The 21,280-nt window shown below is 38.6% G+C and overlaps 1 non-coding gene across 1 annotated transcript; it reads left to right on the plus strand.

Annotated features, from left to right (window-relative positions):
- The first annotated feature begins 20,652 nt into the window (after positions 1-20,652).
- On the plus strand, positions 20,653-20,759 carry LOC141702760 (small nucleolar RNA R71). Its single transcript, XR_012567252.1, has one exon. It is a non-coding gene; the product is annotated as a small nucleolar RNA R71 (small nucleolar RNA).
- The last annotated feature ends 521 nt before the right edge of the window (positions 20,760-21,280 follow it).

Raw genomic sequence — 21,280 nt, forward strand, 5'->3', positions numbered from 1 at the left:
TCACTTGCAAAATGACCACTCAAGCCATATTTGAAACATTTGAATTTGGATTTATCCATCATGTTTCTATTTGGCTTGGTTGCTCCAAAATTCTTCCTGAATTTGATCTTGGCAAACCTTCTTGACTGGAAAGCTAGATGTTTATCTATATCTTCCATTTTATCTTGACTAAGATGATCTTCATGCTCAGCTACTAGCGCCTTTCCTTTGCCTTCACAAACCCTAGAGCTTGGTGCAGATTCTACAGCTTCAAACTTCATCTCTTTCCCTCTCTCTTGCTCAGCTACCCGTGCTATAGATCCTCCTTTCTTCCTTTCTTTCTCTATTTTCTCATCTTGGTCTAACTCAAGTTCATAAGTTTTTAGAATCTTATACAGTCTCTCCAAGGTGAACTCCTTGTAATCTTGTGAATTTTTGAGAGAGACAGTCATAGGCTTCCATTCCTTTAGTAGAGATCTAAGAAACTTCAAGTTTGAATCTTTTTTCTGATGGACCCTTTCATGCAGCTTTAGTGCATTCAATAGTTTTTGGAATATACTAAAGATGTCACTTAAGGATTCACTGTCTTCACAATGAAAGTGCTCATACTGCTGGATTAAAACTTGCATCTTGTTCTCCCTCACTTGTTTAGTTCCATCACATATGATTTGAATTGTATCCCAAATTTTTTTAGCAGTTTTGTAATTGATGACATTGTCAAACATATATCCAGATCATTGAACAGAATATTCATAGCCTTTTTATCTTTATGTACATGCACAATGTCTTCATTTAGTCCATTCTACTTCTGGCTTTGGAACAGTTTGCTCATTGCCTACAACACCATCAACATCTGTAGCAGCTCTTCGAGGAACATGAGGGCCTTTCTCAATGCAATCAACATACCTTTCATCTTGAGAGAGAAGATGCAGGTGCATTTTCACCTTCCAATTGTGATAATTGTCTTTATCACGTGATCTTTACTCCAACATCCTTCCTGCACATGTTGTTAGTTGCTTTGATCTTTAAACTCTTAGTGTGTCAAGAGCTTGCTCTGATACCAATTGTTATTCCCAAACAATCTAACAACTAGAATTACTGAAGAGGGTTGAATGTAATTCTTGGTTTCTTTTTGATTTTAAGAACTTCTCATAAATATAAATATATCAGTGTTTGAATATGCAAAAGTGCGGAATGAAAATATAGATGTATTCAAACACAAAGTAATTAAACACATGGATTAACAACTTTCTGGTTAATTGAAATTACCCACCATATATATATATATATGATGAGAACTCTATGATGCAAAAATGCACACAGCTACTTACAAGTATCATACACTTAGAATAAAGAAATTCTTAACAGATACAGATTTTTCTATTTCTCAGCTCTTGCTTGCATAATTTTCAACTTACTACACCTGGTTTATATATCACCAAGTTACATGATAAAAAGAAAAACTAATAAGACAAAAGTGTCTTAGTCTAATTACATGCTTCTATATTTCTCCATCCAGCATCTTTGTATTTCTTCAAGTTAGCATGGAAGTGGAAATGCTTCTTTGTTCTCTAAAACCTATTAATAGGCTTCCACATTCCATTTGCATACAATCAACCCATCTGACTGTCAAGTCACTGTCAACTGCTTTTTGAATTTGATCGTCCGTTGAAACTCTGTTGGATCATCTGTTGAGACTTTGTTGGATCATCCGTTGAAACTCTAGTTGATCATCCGTTGAAACCTTGTGGAACATCCGTTGAGAGTATTTTCATAGTAGTTAACTCTATTTCATATATGCAAGATTACAAGGCATCTAATATTTATAATTAGCCAACCTATTTTGCATATCAATCTAGCAGTCAACATGACTTAGAATATCCTATAAATTCTAGTTCTCTAAGGCATTACAATATGCAGGAATGTGCTACCAAAACTTATTTAAATATAAGCTACTCTTTCAACAGATGACAGAGTACATTATCAGTTAAAAGCTATAATTGCATTTAGTCAAATCTACTAAGGTGTTTTTGTAGCATATCATCAAGTCTACAACATATTCCTAACAAGGAACCAACTTCCAAACTTTATTTCTTTCAAACTGATTTAGCTTCTCTTGCATAGCAGATATCCAACCAGGATCAAGTAGAGCTTCCTCAGTTTTTTAGGCTCAATTTGAGATAGAAAGCATGCATATAGACATTCATTAGCAGTTGCACTTCTAGTCCTCACTCCAGTATTTGGATCACCAATAATTGCTTCTCTTTTATGATTTCTATCCCATTTCTTGGTGTGAGTTTGTTGACTTGAGTTTTCTGCATCTTCTTCATCATTGGCATGACTTGCTGAACTTTCTCCTCTTTCTCCCCTTGATTTTGTGCCATCAAATTCAGGTGTTTGAGATGAGCTTCAATTCTCATGATTCACTTGTTCAGTTGACTCTTCATCCATTCTGTTGCTTGTGTTGACTTCAGTTTCATCTTCAGAATCACTATCAATTTTGAAAATTTTCAAATTTAAGGGCCTCAACTTCATTTTCATAGAGTCATTCCAAGCCTGGACACTTGTTGTTAGGTAATGAATCACACACAGAGGGGGGGGGGGTGAATGTGTTTTTCTAATTTTAGGCTTTTCTTGAAAGTTAATGGTTGAACAAAGTAAATTAAATCTTGTATAGAAAAGTGTTCATGCAGAATATAAGCTTGCAGAAAATAAAGAACACAGATTTCAAAAATCACTTAATTTTTGTATTAAAAATTAAGATGTTTTGCTATAAAATTTCTAAGCTCTTTGAAGTTAAAGAGCTCAGCTTCTTCTCGAGAGTGTTACAAGAATTTTGATCTAAATTGTTACTTCTAACTAGTGGACCAGTGTTAACTTTATATCTCAATTAACTGCCGGTTTACACAATGGATAATAAACATGCTATTAACTTTTCTAAACTGTCACTTGTCATTTCTATTTATAGAAAAACAAATCTTCCATTTCTGGCTTAGCATATCTTTGGTATCCCGTGTTTACTTTAATCTTCCTCTGTCAGTTAATCTTTGCCATTGATCTTGCACACTCTTCAAGCTGCTTTTTGTAGACTTGTCAATCCAGCTGTTAGATTATTTGTTGATTGTTTAGCTTGGATATTAAACTGATCTGCAATTCTGTACTTTGAGACTGTACTTCGAGATCTTCAGTTTGAATTAATAGAACACTTGATATCTCGATAAGTACATAGGCTTATCGAGATCTCTAGCACTCCATAATGAGTTTGGCTTGTAGATGTCTTCAGCTTGTCGAGATCTCTAGTCTTCATATCTTTACTTTGACTTGTAGATATCTCTGAGTTCTCGAATGAATGTAGACTTGTCGATAACTCTGAGTTCTCTAGTGAAGGAATGACTTGTCGATATCTTCTTGAGTTCTCGAGTAGCTTTCTTGACTTCTCTACTCCCGGTGGATAATGCTTATCCGTCGAGTAGACATTGCTTATCCATCGAGTAGAAGTTGCTCATCCGTCGATTATACATTGCTCATCCGTCGAGTAGATGTTGCTGATCAATCGAGTAGACATTGCTCATCTATCGAGTAGAAATTGCTCATTCATCGAGTAGATATTGCTCATCCGTCGGTACTCTCCGGAGTTTAAATGACTTCTCGATAAGCCATTCGGGAGTTCTCCAATGACTTCTCTATAACATTAAATCTGTGACTTGTAGAGATATGGACTTAGAACATTTTTCTCCAAACAGATTTATTCAACTCCAAGCTTCTTCAAAATTCTTCTGAGGCATGATCTTCTTGATCTTCTTCCAGATAGAATCCTTAGGCTTGATACTATTTTAGGAAAAAGAATCCCATATGCTCCTTTGTATTTTTACAGACTTTAAGTGTTACAAGTACAAAATACAAATTTAGATAACAATACAACTTACTTAGGGTTGACAAGTTGTCTTAGTCTTGTTAAAGTACAGACATATCTTTTACAACAATCTCCCCCAATTTGTGAGAAGATTGCTTCACATAAATTCATGCCTGTTAACAAGACTAACCCCAAGTTTAAAACTGATGGAAGATAAGATTAAAATATTAAGCTTGATAGAATTACAACTTGTACAACATAAGATTCACCAGGTTCCAAGATTACAAGAATCAGGTAAAGACAGTTTTTACATCTGCTTCTTCTCTAAGTTTATCCTTCAAGTGATCAAGAATTTCAAGTTCTTTTATGATGAGTGTTCTACTTAGATCTTCCACAAGTTTTTGCCTTGCTGCCTTAGGGTACTCCTGGTCCAGATACTCTAAACTGAATCTTGAGAATCCACCAACTTTGATGTTTACTACCATCTTTAGAAATTATGTTCATTCCTTATGCTTTCAACTCTTCTGATCTTTTTATAAACATATCTATTTCTTCATCATGTTTCCTTAATCTTTCTTCAGCTTCAGCCTTATCTCTTTTCTTTGTTTCCTCCGTTTCAATCAACCATTCAGCCAAAGATGATCTCCAAGTCCTTGTAACAGTGTCCTTGCCTTTTTAACAAATTTAACACTCTCTTAATTTTTGCAGGAGTCAAAGAGTCCATTAAGTCTTTGTTTAGAAGAGTGAATGTACCATCCTTAAAATAGACTCTAACTTCTCTCATGGATATAACCCAGACTTCGACAATTTCCTCAGCTGGATTTTGGAAATGGTTTTCATCTGAGATGCACCAATTTAGAGGTAGAAAGTCAGATTCTTTAAAGGAATTACAGATGGACCTTTTAGTGACTTCCACTTCCTTTACAGGCTTGACTTTCTTAGGCTTTCTCCCCACAGATTTGAGTTTGAATTTTAGTGAAGGTTTGGCTAACGGTAGGGTTGTAATTTTCTTGAGATTTGTGAGGCTTGAGGTGATTGGAATTTTTAGGAAGGAGTTGGCAGTTTGTTTGTAAAGAAATTTTGGCTTAGGTGTTTGGGAAGATTTGAGGTTAGAGATAGTTGATGTTGTGGGTTGATCTAAGGTTTGAGGTGGTTGTGTTTGGATTTTTAGGTTTGTTTGAGTTCCTGAATCATAATGAGGTTTTCTGCTCTTCCTTTCCCCTCTTCTCCTCGTGTCTTCATCTTTCTTGTCATCCTCATTCTTCTTCTCTCCACCCCTGCTTTCAGATGGCTTAGTAGACTGACTTGAATTTAAGCCAGAAGGATTTTGATCATCTTTCTTCTACTCATCATCATCCAAATCATCTTTGTTGATTTTTGTTTTGGGAAAGTTTGCTTCTGCATTATCCTGATATCTTCTCAATAGTTTTATCATCTCCTCATCTTCAACAGTTTTGTTCCTTTTTACTTTCAGCTCAGTTTCAAGAGTCATAATGAGCCTTTTGTTTGCCATGACACACTGTTTAGGAACTTGAAAATGTTTTGAAATATTTGGTAGTAGAACAAATGTATGCCACTCCCTTGCTAGGCTGTAGATAAGCTTCTGGGAAAGCAGCTACTTGTGCATTCTTCAATTCTGTTAGCAAGAGAGTATCTTCATGAATCACAATTCTGACTTTGCTTATCAAAATGTCTAATTCAGATGCCCTCCTAGAGATAAGACAGTTAAGGGACACCTGCATATATCTGTCTACCCCCGAGTCATTGATGTTGACCACTATCCTTCTTTCCTTAAAATTGTCTTTAGCTACCAAGATCACTCTTATTGAGTTTATTGTCGTGTCCAATATTTTCTTGTAAGTGAAGAAATTTTCATTGAGAGAAACTCTGAGTGCCTTAAGCAGTTCATCAAATTCTCTGCTTAGACTGGGACCCTCAGTTGCTTTAAAAAGTCTCTCCATTCCAATATCAACTTTTCGACTTAAGCTCTCTTCAGGACTTTGGACTTGTTGTTGAGATGACCTTGACTGTGCCAACCTAGCCTCTATCTTCCCTTTAGTCTTGTTGACAGGTATGAGAAGGGGAGTATGGATTCCAGGTCTTACTTGTTCAGGCATAGAAGGTAGTGGTATGTTGAGTTTACCCATGATGGCTCCTAAAACTATGGAATTCTGTATTTGAAGATGCTTATGGGAGTCCACCAGAGTTTGGATGTCTGTTTGTTGGCTCTTGACAAGAGATGTCAAAGCCTGAACTTGTGCAGTGAGAGAGGAGTTGGAGTCTTGCAATGCTGTGACTTGATCCTGTAGAGACTGAATTTACAGATTTGTTGAGGTGGATCCAGCTGAGAAGAGCTGCTAGATTTGCCAAAGTATTTTTCTACAGCCTCTTTGATCCCTTCCATTAGCAATGCTGAAGGCTCATATCTGCTTTGGTGAAGTTGATCCAGCTGGACCTTTGTCTCATTTGAGTGAGTAATTTGTTGCTGGATCACTGTATGGAGATTTGTGAAGGATAGTTTGAGGTTTTTGACTTCCTTCTCAATAGAGGCAAGATCCATCCTAGCCATTTGCTCAGAAAAATGCTTGAATTTTGAAGAGATCTGCTCTTGAGATGGTATGATCTTGTCCATTTTCTCATTCACCAGTTTTCTGATTCTGTCTTCATGACCAGTGAGCTTGATTTCAAGAGCCTTACCAAACAAATGAAATGCTTTGAGCTGAGCTTTGTATACATCTGTAATGGCATCATAGACAGCTTCTAGACTCAAGTCTTTTGCATTGCTGCCCAGAATAGTAACATACTCTTCTCTAAATCTGGCCAAAACTTGATTCATCTCCAAGGCAAAGTCCTCAGACAGCCATGCATCCACATTCCCATCTGGCTTAGCATCATTGACAATTTTCTCCTTTTACACCTCAACTTCTTCATTATAGGCAAGCATAATGGCTTGATAATCTTGGTTGCTCATGTTTGAAGTTAGAAGATGCTGTGAGATGTTGGCCAGTCCAGAGATCTGCTCTACTAGTAGATCATCTACATGAGTTGATTGTTAGGAGGCAAATTCTTATAGCCACTGAGAGAGTATGTGAAGTTGTTGAGGTTGAGAGCTTGATGGTTCATCAGAAACTCTAGTGACTGAGATCACAGTTTGACTCACAGATTTCTCTGTGGTTATGATAGTGTGTTGTCCTCCACTTGTAGTGGGAACCTCCAATTGAATTGGAGGGGATTTGACTAGGTTACTGTCATGTGCACCAGCCTCAAATCCTTGTGTGTCTTGCAACACACTGGCACTTGAATGTGCTATGCTTGCCTCCCCTATGACAGGATCATGGGCAATTGTACTCCTAGCTTTAACTGCAGAGGCAATTTCTGCTAGGGTTATGAGGGGAGTTGTTCCTTCATAAGGAACCTCCAATTGAATTAGAGAGGATTTTGATAGCTCTGTTGGGAACCACGGACTTAGGGTGTTACTACGTTTTACGATAAAGATTGCGAAAAGAGGATTACCTTGTTAATGGTTGATTCCACGCTCTTCTATTGTATTCCCAAATTCCCTGGAGCGAAGTGTGGCCTCCGTCTTCTCAAGTTATCCTCTCTTCTTGCTCCTTGGTGGCTACGATATATTTTCACACAATTCCAAGCAAGAAGAGAATAAGAATATATATAGGCTACAATAGGGACCATGGATAATTAGGTTGGGCCTTCTAATTACATCTTGAGCCTAGCCCAATGTAATTAAATATTAATTCAATCCACTAAAGAATTAATATTTGCACTACCTTTCCTAATACCGTAATTTAATTAATTCGGTTCCAATATTATTTGCTTATTAAATTCTCCATGTTTAAAATATCATATGTCCAGTAATCAAATAAATTACTGATAATTTATTTAATTAATATCTTTTATCCTTGATCATCCACTCAACCTTTATTTAATTATGCCAGAATAAATTCCACCTGCAGGGTTTCACATAATTAAATCTTTTTGAGCTTTCAAGGGGACATCATTAACCCGAATATTATCAGGACATGGATTCCTTCAATAAATAATATCCACCATGTATATAATTCCATCACCCAAAATATAATGATATAATTCAAAAGAATTATTTCATATATAAATCAAAGCATGTAAATGAAAGGAATATGTCCTAAGTCCAATCATGTATTAGGATTTAGGAATAACTTTTATGTAATCTGTTTTGATTTCATTGATATTAATAAAGACTTGTTTTATTTTTATTACGGGCTTTATCTATTTAAGTGTTTAAATAAGATATACCATAGTTTAGAGTAAAGCTTTTTATGGATTATGATGAGATCATAATAGTGAGACCTAAAAAGATGATAACTCTAAACTTAAATAGTTCCTGGTCATAGGATTACTAACTGGTAATTAATAATCCGCAAAGATCGGTACATACTATGCTTGCTTCATTATGAAGGATGTCTGTTCTCATAGACATTTGTGTGGTGACACTATAGCTAGTATGTAGGTGCTTATTATGGAATAAGTTCACTGAACATGACTCGCACAGCTGAACAACTGATGGAGTTCACTCACGTGTCAGCAGTTGTTCACATAGTGATAGTTGTACAAGTATCCTTAGACTTGAGGTCATCATAGTCATCTTGTGTACACTGAACTATGCTTTGGTTTAGTTCTTAGTCTCCAGGGACAATTATTAGGGCTCTTCTGGGTATAGGAATTTGTACACGAAGATAGTGTATGATCAATAAAGGATCTACCCCTTCCACTGAAGGAAGCGAATGTTCAAGGCAGATCCACTTATGCTAGTTCAGGATTCTCTGGCCAGAGTAAATGAAATTAGAAAGGAGTTTCTAATTTGCATAGAACTACGCATAGTAAATGGTAAGTAAAGTGATTGAATTAGATAGGCTTGACACGAGATCCATGCCTTGTATTTAATCGGGACATTGTAGGGTAGAAGGAGTTTATTGTACGGTAACTATTCACTGAATAGGTTCTTGGTATTCTAAGCAGTGAATTCATATTATCCGGATAGTCGCGATATGCTGAGAAGTATCCCTCACGATGTAGAATAAATGTGATTAATTAATTAATCATATTTAATAAATTAGAGAATTTATATAAATAATGATAAAATAGTTTTATTATTTTTTATTTCTACTACCGGCTTAATATTGAACCTACAGGGTCACACCATAAAAAGAGAATGATTTAATGGTGGAGGAATTAATTAATAATGACTGATAATTATTTATTTATGAAATAAATAATTAATTGGAAAATTTAATAATTGATTGAATGAGATTTAATTGATTATAAATTAATTAAGAAAAGTTCTTAATATTATTAATTAAGGATTTAATTTTTGGAAATTAAATCAAGAGAGAGAATTATTTCTAAAGTGTTTAGAAAAAGGATTAATAATTAAAAGGTGTTTTAATTATTAAAGAGAATAATAAATGGGATAATAATAATAATATTTATGGGAAAATTTCAGCTGAAAATTTTGCCTATAAATACACTATTATAGACCCTATTTTATTCTAACCCACATCGAACCCGAAAACCCAAAAAGTTTGGAAAACCCAATTCTCTCCACCTCCTTCCTCCTCCTTAACATCGTTTTCTTGGTGGATACCGGTGGATTGCTTCACACTTGAGGAGCAACTGCTAAGGATCTCTGATCGTTGTCTCCGAATTATTTTAAAAGGTTAGATTCGATCCCTCGAATTTTTATTCACGATTTATATGCTTTTATTTGGATTTTTTATGTGTAAAAGTGTTTTGTCATGCCCCCGCTGCATTTAAAATCCAATAATGGTATCAGAGCATAGGTTGTATGAATATAGATCTATGGTAAAAATTTCAGAATTTTATGTGCTTGTATGAATTAATTATGATTTTTACAAGTTATATCATTGATTAATTTTGTCTGATGAGAAATCGTTTCTCAGAATAATTTTGAATGTTGATCTGGATTCTACAAGTGTTGTAGATCATTTGGGTATTTTTTCATAATTTTAGGATGTATAGATTTTTTATTATGAATTTTTGAAGTTCTTGTAATTAAAATTCATAATTAAATAAATCTTATATATATATATATGAATTGTATGTATGTATATATCTGTATCTGCTGTGCTGGTTTGTATTTGCTATCTGTGATTGCACGGGAGAAAGAGACAGAGAAAGTCAGATCAGGCGGCGGCACGGTTTCCGAGAGAAAAGGCGGCGGCTGCTGCAGAAAATAAAAAAAAATGGGTGTCACGCATTCCGGGAATGCGTTACACACCTGTGGCGCATTCACAGAATGCGTTACACCCTTTAATGGCTTAAAAGGGGTGTAACGCATCACCGGAATGCGTTACAGGGCTTGTAACGCGTTCCTGTAATGCGTTACAGCCCGTCTATTGATTTTAAAATTGATTTTCTTGGAGTTTCGTAACTCCGTTTTGGGCGTGCAATATACCGTTGGATTCGTTTTTCCGAGACGGATCTAATGGAGTGATCAATTTTAGTTTATATAAAATTTTTGAACTGTTTATATTTCATGAAGTGTTTTAAAGCTGTTTTTGATCGTTTGAATTGATTTTAAATGCTTCATGTGATACATAGAGATGTATAATGCTTAGACTAATATGCTAGATGATATAACATGCCTACCTTGATGTTTATTCATGTTGATATATGTGATATATGCTTAGTTTATCATGCGATGATAGATTTAGGTGAACTTAAATGAACATAAGGCGTTTGTTAGACAACCTAGTATAGTGAAATTGTTTCATAACCTTAATAATAATATTATGAATACAATCATGAGATTCTTGTGTTTGTGAAACACGTAATTGAATATGAATTTTCGATATGAGAGAAAGGATGATTCTGTCAACAACAGATTTCTATCTGTAAGAAAGGGTTATTAAGTGACACCTCTTGACAATGCTCCACCCGATCTGGGAATCATCTGATTATTGATTATTGATTTGAAATATTTAATTTAAAAGGAAGAATCTCTTTATAATATGATTATGATTGTAACGTAATATAATCCCTCTAAAATTAAATAATATCAAGCAGTAATTGGCCAATGATACAACGGGCTTGTGTCGGTCATAGCCTTCCAACATGATAGAAAGTAGTTCTTATTTTTGAATCATTGTCGGTTCGTGCTACAGCCGAGGGCTCTGATTTGGAAATAAGAAATACTTGTCTATTACATAGAGATGTGTACATTGAATAAGAATCTAAAGGTCGGTACGTGCTACAGCCGTGGGCCTTTGGGGACTGATTCAACTGTACGGAATGTTGGGTTAGACTTGACTTAGAATATTGAGTTTGTCGTGCTACAGCCGAGACTCAATTATTCAAAAGGCTAAAGTTTGATTAGGGAATAACATGAGATGTAATTGATAAGAGTTGTCTGCCTATTGAACATTACATGGTGGTTCGTGCTACAGCCGGGGTTGTGTAATGAAATGTAGGATCCCTATTCCCACTAGCATTATGAATGCTTAATTTTTTCACGTAGGGGGTTGAATAAATTAGATAAACTAGTGGAAGCCACTTATGAATAAAGACCCGATTCATATAGTGTTTTTAAAATGAAATCGAATATTTGCTAAGTGTTGTTATGTGTTTATCATTTACAGATTTACAATATACATTATGTCTTCTGCACTATCACTCAGGAGCATACTAGATTCTCATAAATTGATTGGTCCTAATTATGCTGACTGGCTTCGAAACTTGAGAATTGTTCTCAGGATTGAGAAGCTGGAATACGTGATTGACTCACTGTTAGGGCGAAAACATGCACTAATATTCACGCAAGTATACGCGTTCGCAAGTAATATAGAATACTTTCTAGTTCGTTCCCTCAGAGACTCAGACTAAGTTATTGTCTAATTAAACTCACTCACCAATGTATGATTACTTCTCAATGTTACGATAACACTTAAAATTGTTGATTAAATATTAACTATAATTAACGACTTAATTAACCACTTAACTAATACTTCAATTTATCAATAATAAAACACTCATGAGATCACAACTTCATTATTACTTCCTTCTATAGCCATTGTTATTACCTTTAGCATGTGACAGTGATGACATTAATCGAATAACACGAAACTGATAAAAGCCAACTTTCATTGTACTAATACCATTCTACCAAGCATTCACAATTAAGATAGAAGTTGAATAGTCATCAATTACGTTGAGTTCCTATATGTCTACAGAAATTGACAACACAACGATTTAAGCACAAGTTATTCCTTTTGATTACATAGGGCAAATAAAACTGTTAGAGTTACCCACTAATCATGCACAACGTACATGAACCTATGCTAGCATGGCAAGTTCTAAATCTCAAGATCCACCGTCGCTTCACAAGAGATTAACACCCTATCTTATATGTTCGCGACGCACATAAGACGAATACGCACAACCAATACTAGATATCATGCAATCATCACACACTAAAGTATTAAACAATTAACTAAAGAATTCCATAATAAATCCGTTGCAACCCCATGATCACGATTAGCCCATAATAGAACTTATCGCCATCATGGGTTCATATGAAATCATGATAAACAACACAAGAAAATAATAACTAAACTAATTATATTAAAACAAAGTACGTCACAAGAGTAAATAAGTCAAAGCAAGAAAACTATCATCCAACATTACAACGAAACAAGAATCACAAGAATATATGCCCCCCCTTCGTCGCGGTGTGCTAAATCGGTCTTCTTCCTTATCTCCTTTACTTCTTGCGCAAAAACACAATCTAAAACATAATCTCCTTCTTATTCTCTATGAAAACGTCTCAAATCTACTTATATAATAGTCCCATAAAACTCAGATTACATAGAAGTTGGAAGCCAAACAGAAGTAGAAGTCTAAAATAATTCAGCTTTTCCCCGACCCTGCGCGGCCGCTCAGAATTTCTGCGCGGGCGCGCAAGGCTGCTGCGCGGCCGCTCAGCATTGCTGCGCGGGCGCGCAGGACCCTACTAGAAAAATTCCAGGTTTGCTCCGTTTCTTCGCCGTAATCTGCCCGTTCTTTTCCTCTCTCAATGGTGAACACATGCCAAGGCTTATTCTTGATGATTCCTCCTCCGAAATGCAACTAATACCCTGAAATGCATAAACACTAGAAAAACGCATCAAATACACAAAATACTTGATTTCAAGACACCAATTTAAGCCATTTTAAGACATTCTAAGTGGTATAAAATGCCACTTATCACACCCCCAAACTTAAATCGATGCTTGTCCTCAAGCATCACAGACTCAAAAACAAATAAAAATATGTATGAATGCAATCTATATGAAAATGCAACGATCCCCCTTACTACAATTAACCAACCAAATTGTCACGTCTCAACGAATGCAGTTAGACACTAAAGATCAATTAACTCATGCAAACGGACATACAGCCAGAAACGTGGTGTGTGCAAATGCTTAACAGATATGCTTCAGAACTAGACCAATTACTATGACTAGACTATCCTCAAGGCAATCCTATGATTATACAAAGAATAAAAATTCTAGGCACAAAGTGATATACAACACTACAAGAACTCTGGAGCTTACTACGGAATCGTGCTTTTTATTTACAACTCAAATGCTTATTTGACCGTGCAATGAGTGAGGTCCACAAAAGACTTATACAATGCTATCCATGTAACGAGCGTTAGGTTAGCGGATCCCAGACTCTAAAAGCCTTAGGTCACTAGGCACAAAGTCCCCTAAGAACTTAATAACTCGAATACCAAAGAGCCCACTCTTGATCAATTATGCAAAAAAAAAATTTTTTTTTTTTTTTTTTTTTCTGAGCAAGTGCGTTTCGCTCCATCTTGCTCAACCCTAGACTACTCGCATAACATGCGAGCCGGCTACTAGCCATTTGACGCCTAGCCACAACTAGCAACAAATTCCATTTTTACTCCATTTTTTTTTCTTTTTCATGCCTTTACCACTAAGAACCTATTATCAAATTCTAAGCATAATAAATAGATTATCCTCGAAAATAATCAGATCATAACAACAATCTAGCCCTTAAGCATTCTCTAAGACTTAGTGAAAATACAAGTGCTTCTAGCATGTATATCAACCTACACAACTTAATATCACTTTAATGCTATCACTACACTCGCATCAATATCACAATTCAGTCGATAAATCATTGCAAAAGGGATCATGGTATATGCGTGAGCTATATGATATGACAAACAAATAAAGCTATATAAAAAAAACTATATGGCAAAAATTATGCAACTATATGAACTAACTATCATGAATATGCAGCTATATGACACACATAAAATATTCCTTAACTACCACCCCCAAACTTAAAATCTTCACTGTCCCCAGTGAAGGTAGTAGAAAGGAACACAGGGTATACCTACTCAGAGTCATCATCATCATCACCCTCAGTGGGTGGAGTATCAGGCGGCGGGTATGCAGAGTCCTCACGAAAAACTGGCTACTGGATATCAGCTCCAAGGCCTCGAAAAGCAGTCCCTAACGCAAGGGTGAGCTCCTGAGCAAACCTGCTCTGCGTCTCATACATGGCATCCATCCGCCGTGAAAGCCTCCTATACTGGGCATCACCCATCCCAGCACCCTCCTGAGCTCTCGAAGAACCAGCCTCACCACGCCCTGGCCTAGCCATAGTAGCACCTCGTGTTGGACGCCCTCCTGGAAGATGATAACCCAGCCCATGCTCCTCAGGCTCACCACCGGTCCACTCCTGCATCCCATTCAGAGTGCCGGAATCTATCGGAGCTGCTGGCAACTGCAACTGCTCATGAGCCGGCTAGTTCACTCCTACTGCTCGGCATAGCTTCGTAACCGTGGATGCATAAGGGATGTTCATATGCTTTGCTCCCCTCAAAAACTTCAGAATTCCTTGGTAGATAAACTCACCAAGGTCCACATAGTATTCCTCATTCAGAATTCCCCATAACAACTGTGCTCTCTCAACTGTGACCTCGTGTGCATGTGAAGAAGGCAAAATATTAGCACATATAAATACATTCCATGCACGGGCATACCTGTTCATGGCGATCACCGGAAAGTGACGATACTCATTATTGGCTGGACTGCGGTTCCAAACTGTGCCCGGTCGACAGAGAGTCGCACAAATCAAATCCAAGTCAAAATCCTCAGCAGTCTTTTCATTCCAGTTCTCCTCATCGGGCTTCCTCTCTCGCTGTCCAATCACACGGCGAATCGCCGCAGGATGATAATCAACCGTAAGCCCACGAACTACAGAAAACCCATTCTTTTCAGCCTTCACATTCGCGTAGAACTCGCGAACAACACTCATCGGTACTGCTTCGGGTGACTCACAAAAAGCTATCCACCCCTTCTCTGCAATCATGGGTAACAACTCACCATCCCTCCCTGATGGTAAAAACCACCTCTCCTTCAGAATCGGCTTCCCCAACAGCCTAGTGTACTCCTCCTCCGCAGCTCTGTCAGTTAACCGAGGCCTTGCAGCAGTACCCCTTGATGAATCAGCAGTAGGAACTGTGCTGCTGCTGTCAATAGTGCGTGCTCTCTTGGGTGCCATTGATTTGTGAATAAAAGTGTGTAAGAACTGATTTTTGATGTTTATGAGAGGGTTTAAGTGTAGGAAGTTTGTGGGAGATATGTGGGATAAGTGTATGTATATATAGGGTGTGGAGTAGGTTAAATTAGATTAGGAGTGGGGTTGGGGGATAAAATCATGGGGTAATGGGAAAAGAATTCGTGGGTTTATGGGCTGTGATGGGTTTTTGTGTTTTTGTTTTTTTTTTCTGAACTGTAAAAAAATTTTCTGGAACTCGACCCCTGCGCGGCCGCTCAGCATTTCTGCGCGGGCGAGCAGCAAGCTGTGCGGCCGCTCAGCATAGCTGCGCGGGCGCGCAGAGGGTCTCTGGAAAAAAAAATTTTCAGCCCCTTTTTTCTGATTTTTTTGTGTTTTTGGATAGGTTATTAACTTCTAAGGGTTCCTGTAACAACAATTCATGGGTTGCCTCCCACACAGCGCTTCTTTTTCGTCATTAGCTTGACGTTCCGTACCTTTCTCAAGTAGTCAACAACATGGCACTAACCACCTCTCGGTTTGCCATGTCCCTATAGTAGTGCTTCAACCGCTGACCGTTAACCTTGAATGCTTGGTCCGAATCATTCTCAAAAATTTCCACCGCTCCATGTGGAAACACAGTTTTGACAATAAAAGGTCCAGACCACCTTGATTTCAACTTCCCAGGAAAAAGTCGGAGCCGAGAGTTGAATAACAGAACTTGTTGCCCTGGCATAAATAACTTAGGATGTAGCTTCCTATTGTGCCACCTCTTCACCTTTTCCTTATACATTTTGTTATTCTCGTACGCTTGAAGTCGAAATTCATCAAGTTCATTAAGCTGAAGCATTCTTTTCTTACCAGCTGCATCTAAATCCAGGTTCAATTTCTTCAATGCCCAGTAGGCCTTATGCTCAAGCTCCGCCGGTAGATGACATCCCTTACCGTACACCAACTGAAACGGTGACATCCCAAGTGGAGTTTTGTATGCTGTTCTGTAAGCCCAAATAGCTTCATCGAGCTTTAAAGACCAATCCTTCCTTGACGGACAAACAACCTTCTCTAGAATGCGCTTTATCTCTCTGTTAGACACTTCCGCTTGACCATTTGTTTGCGGATGATAGGCAGTAGCTACTCGATGATTCACATTATAATGCTGCATCATAGAAGTGAACTTACGGTTGCAAAAATGCGATCCTTCATCACTTATGATTACCCGAGGCGTTCCAAACCTTGTGAAAATTTGCTTATGAAGAAAATTTAGCACTGCCTTTGCATCATTTGTCGGTAAAGCTTTAACTTCGACCCATTTTGAGACATAATCGACTGCCAGCAAGATGTACTGATTATTGCAAGATGAGATAAAAGGCCCCATGAAATCGATTCCCCATACATCAAAGACCTCGACTTCAAGCATCACATTTAATGGCATCTCATCCTTCCTTGACAAATTTCCCACTCTTTGGCAACGATCACACCTTAAAACAAACTGATGAGCATCCTTGAACAAAGTAGGCCAGAAAAAACCTGCTTGCAGAATACGAGCTGCCGTCTTCTCACCTCCATAGTGTCCACCATAAACCGTGGAATGGCAGTCTCGTAATATCCCCTCCGTCTCACAGAACGGGATACATCTCCTGATGATCTGGTCAGCTCCCTGTCTAAACAAATATGGTTTATCCCACATATACCACTTCACCTCATGCAGAAACTTCTTCTTTTGAGCGGATGTCAAATTAAGCGGCATTATATTGATGACAAGATAGTTTACAATATCTGCAAACCATGGTTCTTCCTCCTGAACTGCAAACAACTGCTCATCCGGAAAAGATTCATTGATTAACGTCCTATCTTGTGAAGTAGAATCGGGATTCTCCAACCTAGAGAGATGGTCAGCTACTTGATTCTCAGTACCTTTTCTATCTTTGATCTCTAACTCAAATTCCTGAAGTAAAAGCACCCAACGAATGAGTCTCGGCTTCGAATCCTTCTTAGAAACCAGATAGCGAATAGCTGCATGATCAGTGAATACTGTCACTTTCGTACCAAGCAGATAAGATCGAAATTTCTCAGAGCCAAAGACTATAGCCAAAAGCTCCTTCTCAGTAGTGGTGTAGTTCAATTGGGCCCCATTTAAAGTCTTACTCGCATAGTAGACCACATGGAAGAGATTTTTCTTGCGCTGTCCCAGAACTGCACCTACCGCATAATCACTCGCATCACACATCATCTCAAACGGTTCTGTCCAATCTGGTGCTGTAATAACTGGTGCCGTGATCAAACTCTCCTTGAGAGTCTCGAATGCTGCCAAACATTCATCATCAAATTTAAAAGGCACATCTTTCTCAAGCAAATTGCACAATGGCTTAGATATCTTTGAAAAGTCCTTGATGAATCGCCGATAAAAACCCGAATGACCGAGAAAACTACGGATTCCTTTCACAGAATTGGGTGGGGGAAGATTTTCAATGACTCCCACCTTGGCCTTGTCCACCTCCAGACCCTTGCTAGAGACCTTATGCCCAAGGATAATGCCTTCACGCACCATAAAATGACATTTCTCCCAATTAAGCACCAAATTAGTTTCCACGCATCTTTTGAGTACGGCGCGCAGATTATTCAAACATTCATCATATGAGTGTCCAAAGACGGAGAAGTCATCCATGAACACTTCGACGTTATTTCCAATCATGTCAGAGAATATAGCCATCATACATCTCTGAAAGGTGGCCGGGGCGCCACATAACTCAAACGAAACTCTACGAAAAGCAAATATGCCAAATGGACAAGTGAAGGTAGTCTTTTCCTGATCCTCTGGTGCAATACAAATCTGATTATACCCGGAATAACCATCCAGAAGACAAAAATACTCATGTCCCGCCAATCTGTCAAGCATTTGATCAATGAATGGGAGAGGGAAGTGATCCTTCCTTGTGGCTTTGTTCAATTTTCTATAATCCATGCATACTCTCCATCCTGTAACTGTTCGAGTAGGGATGAGCTCATTCTTTTCATTTGCGACCACAGTGATACCTCCTTTCTTAGGTACACATTGCACGGGGCTCACCCACGAGCTGTCAGAAATAGGATAAATGATGCCTGCATCTAGCCATTTCAGAATTTCTTTCTTCACCACCTCCTTCATGATCGGGTTCAGTCTTCACTGCTGTTCCACAGTTGGCTTACTACCTTCCTCTAACAGAATTTTATGCATACAATATGAAGGACTTATCCCCTTGATGTCTGCTATGGTCCATCCTATAGCCGATTTGAATTCTCTCAAAATCCTTAAGAGCTTGTCTTCCTCACTACCTGAAAGGTCAGCTGAAATAATAACAGGTAACGTAGATGAATCACCTAAAAAAGCATACCTCAAGTGTTCAGGTAATGGTTTGAGCTCCAAGGTAGGTGCTTCCTCTATTGATGGTTTGAGCTTCCCTTCAGCATTCTTAAGGTCAGAAGTACCAAGAGATTCAAATGGTATGTCGAGCTTTCGCTTCCATGGAGAAGCGTTCAGATATTGTAATTGCTCGTTGCTATCTTCATCATCGCTGTCAAAATCCCCCACTAAGGCCTTTTCCAATGCATCAGACATTAGCATGTGATCGAGTTCCGAAGTAACCGCAAAATCAATCACATCCACTTTTAAGCACTCCTCATCTTCTGTAGGGAATTTCATTGCCTTGAATATGTTGAAGGTCATATCCTGATCTTGGACCCGCATAGTAAGTTCCCCTTTTTGCACAACTATCAAGGTACGGCCAGTAGCCAAGAAAGGCCTCCCCAAGATTATGGGAATCTTCTTATCTTCCTCAAAATCCAGAATAACAAAATCAGCAGGAAAGAAGAGCTTATCCACCTTGACGAGCACATCCTCAACTATGCCCCTTGGGTAAGTAATGGAACGGTCCGCCAATTGTAGCGACATGTATGTGGGTTTTGGATCAGGCAGATCCAGCTTTTTAAAGATCGACAACGGCATCAGATTAATGCTTGCTCCCAAATCACAAAGGCACTTGTCAAAAGTTAGATTGCCAATGGTGCAAGGAATGGTGAAGCTTCCTGGATCTTTCAGTTTTGGTGGTAACTTTTGCTGCAGAACAGCGCTGCATTCTTCCGTGAGAGCAACGGTTTCAAGGTCATCCAGTTTCACCTTCCTTGAAAGAATAGTCTTCATAAACTTCGCATAACTAGGCATTTGTTCCAGCGCCTCAGCGAAAGGTATATTGATGTGAAGTTTCTTGAACACCTCCAGAAACTTCCCGAACTGTCTATCCAGCTTTTGTTGCTGCAATCTCTTAGGAAAAGGTGGTGGAGGATAGAGCTGTTTCTCCCCTGTATTAGCCTCAGGCAGAGTGTGTTCAACAGTAGTCTTCTTTGGTTCCGCCGCTTTCTCCTTTTGCTTAGATTCTTCATCTCTAACTTCAGCTTCGACTTCTTTTGCCTTTTCAGCATCAGCTACTTTTCCAGACCTTAAGGTAATAGCCTTGACTTGCTCTTTAGCTTCCTTCCTGCCTGGTACTTCCGTGTCACTGGGAAGAGTGCCAGGTTGACGATTGAGCACTGCATTGGCTAATTGACCGATTTGATTTTCCAAGGTCTTGATAGAAACCGCCTGACTCTTGCACAACAGCTTAAGTTCCTCAAAATCAGCACTAGTAGGTGCAGCTGCACTTCCCTGTTGAGGATATGATTGCCTTGTAGCATACTGCTGTGGTTGCTGGAATCCAGGTGGGTTAAACTGTTTACTTACTCCTTGCTGATATGTTGGCTGAATAGCATTCTGATTATTCCCCCAGCTGAAATTTGGATGATTTCTGTTGTTAGGATGATAGGTCGCTGGCACAGGCTGCTGTTGTCACTGATAATTATTCACATACTGAACAGATTCGTTGACAAGAGAACACTGATCCGTAGCATGAGAACCTGCACAAAGCTCACAAACCATAGCTATTTGATTAACTCCATACGTAGCCAAAGAATCAACCTTCATTGATAGCGCTTAGAGCTGGGCTGCAATAGTGGTGGCTGCATCAACTTCCAGAATACCTGCTACCTTGCCTGACGTCATCCTCTGAGTTGGGTTTTGATGCTCATTTGCAGCCATCGTCTCGATAAGATTATACGCCTCAGTATAGCTTTTAGCCCATAAGGCGCCTCCAGCTGCTGCATCGAGCATGGGCCGAGATTGGGCCCCCAACCCATTATAAAAACCAGTGATTACCATCCAATCCGGCATTCCATGATGTGGACATTTTCTCAACATTTCCTTGTAGCGTTCCCAAGCCTCGCACATAGATTCTGTAGGTTGCTGCGCAAACTGAGTAAGAGCACTCCTCATAGCAGCAGTCTTTGCCATTGGATAAAACTTCACCAGAAACTTTTGCGCAAGATCTTGCCACGTAGTGATGGACCCAACTGGTTCAGAATGTAACCAGTCTTTAGCTTTATCCCTCAGTGAGAATGGGAAAAGCCTCAACTTGATAGCCTCATCAGTCACGCCATTATACTTAAAAGTGCTGCAGATCTCGACAAAATTCCTTATGTGCATGTTGGGGTCTTCAGTTGCCGCTCCTCCAAAAGAAACAGAATTCTGCACCATCTGAATAGTGCCCGGCTTGATTTCAAAGGTGTTAGCTTGAATAGCCGGATGAAGGATGCTTGACTGAATGTCATCAATTTTAGGCCGAGAAAAATCCATAAGAGCTGGATCAGCTTGAACAATACGATCTCCCATGTTTACTGGTTCTTTCTGCTTAGTTCCTGAATCCGAATCCTCAAAATCTAACTTCTCCGGAGTATCAAGAACTTCGTCTTTCTCCTCAGCTGTATCTAAGGTCCTCTTGCGAGCACGAGAACGAGTTT

Source organism: Apium graveolens, unplaced genomic scaffold (genome assembly GCF_009905375.1).
Source record: "Apium graveolens cultivar Ventura unplaced genomic scaffold, ASM990537v1 ctg566, whole genome shotgun sequence".
In the NCBI taxonomy this organism is placed as follows: Eukaryota; Viridiplantae; Streptophyta; class Magnoliopsida; order Apiales; family Apiaceae; genus Apium; species Apium graveolens.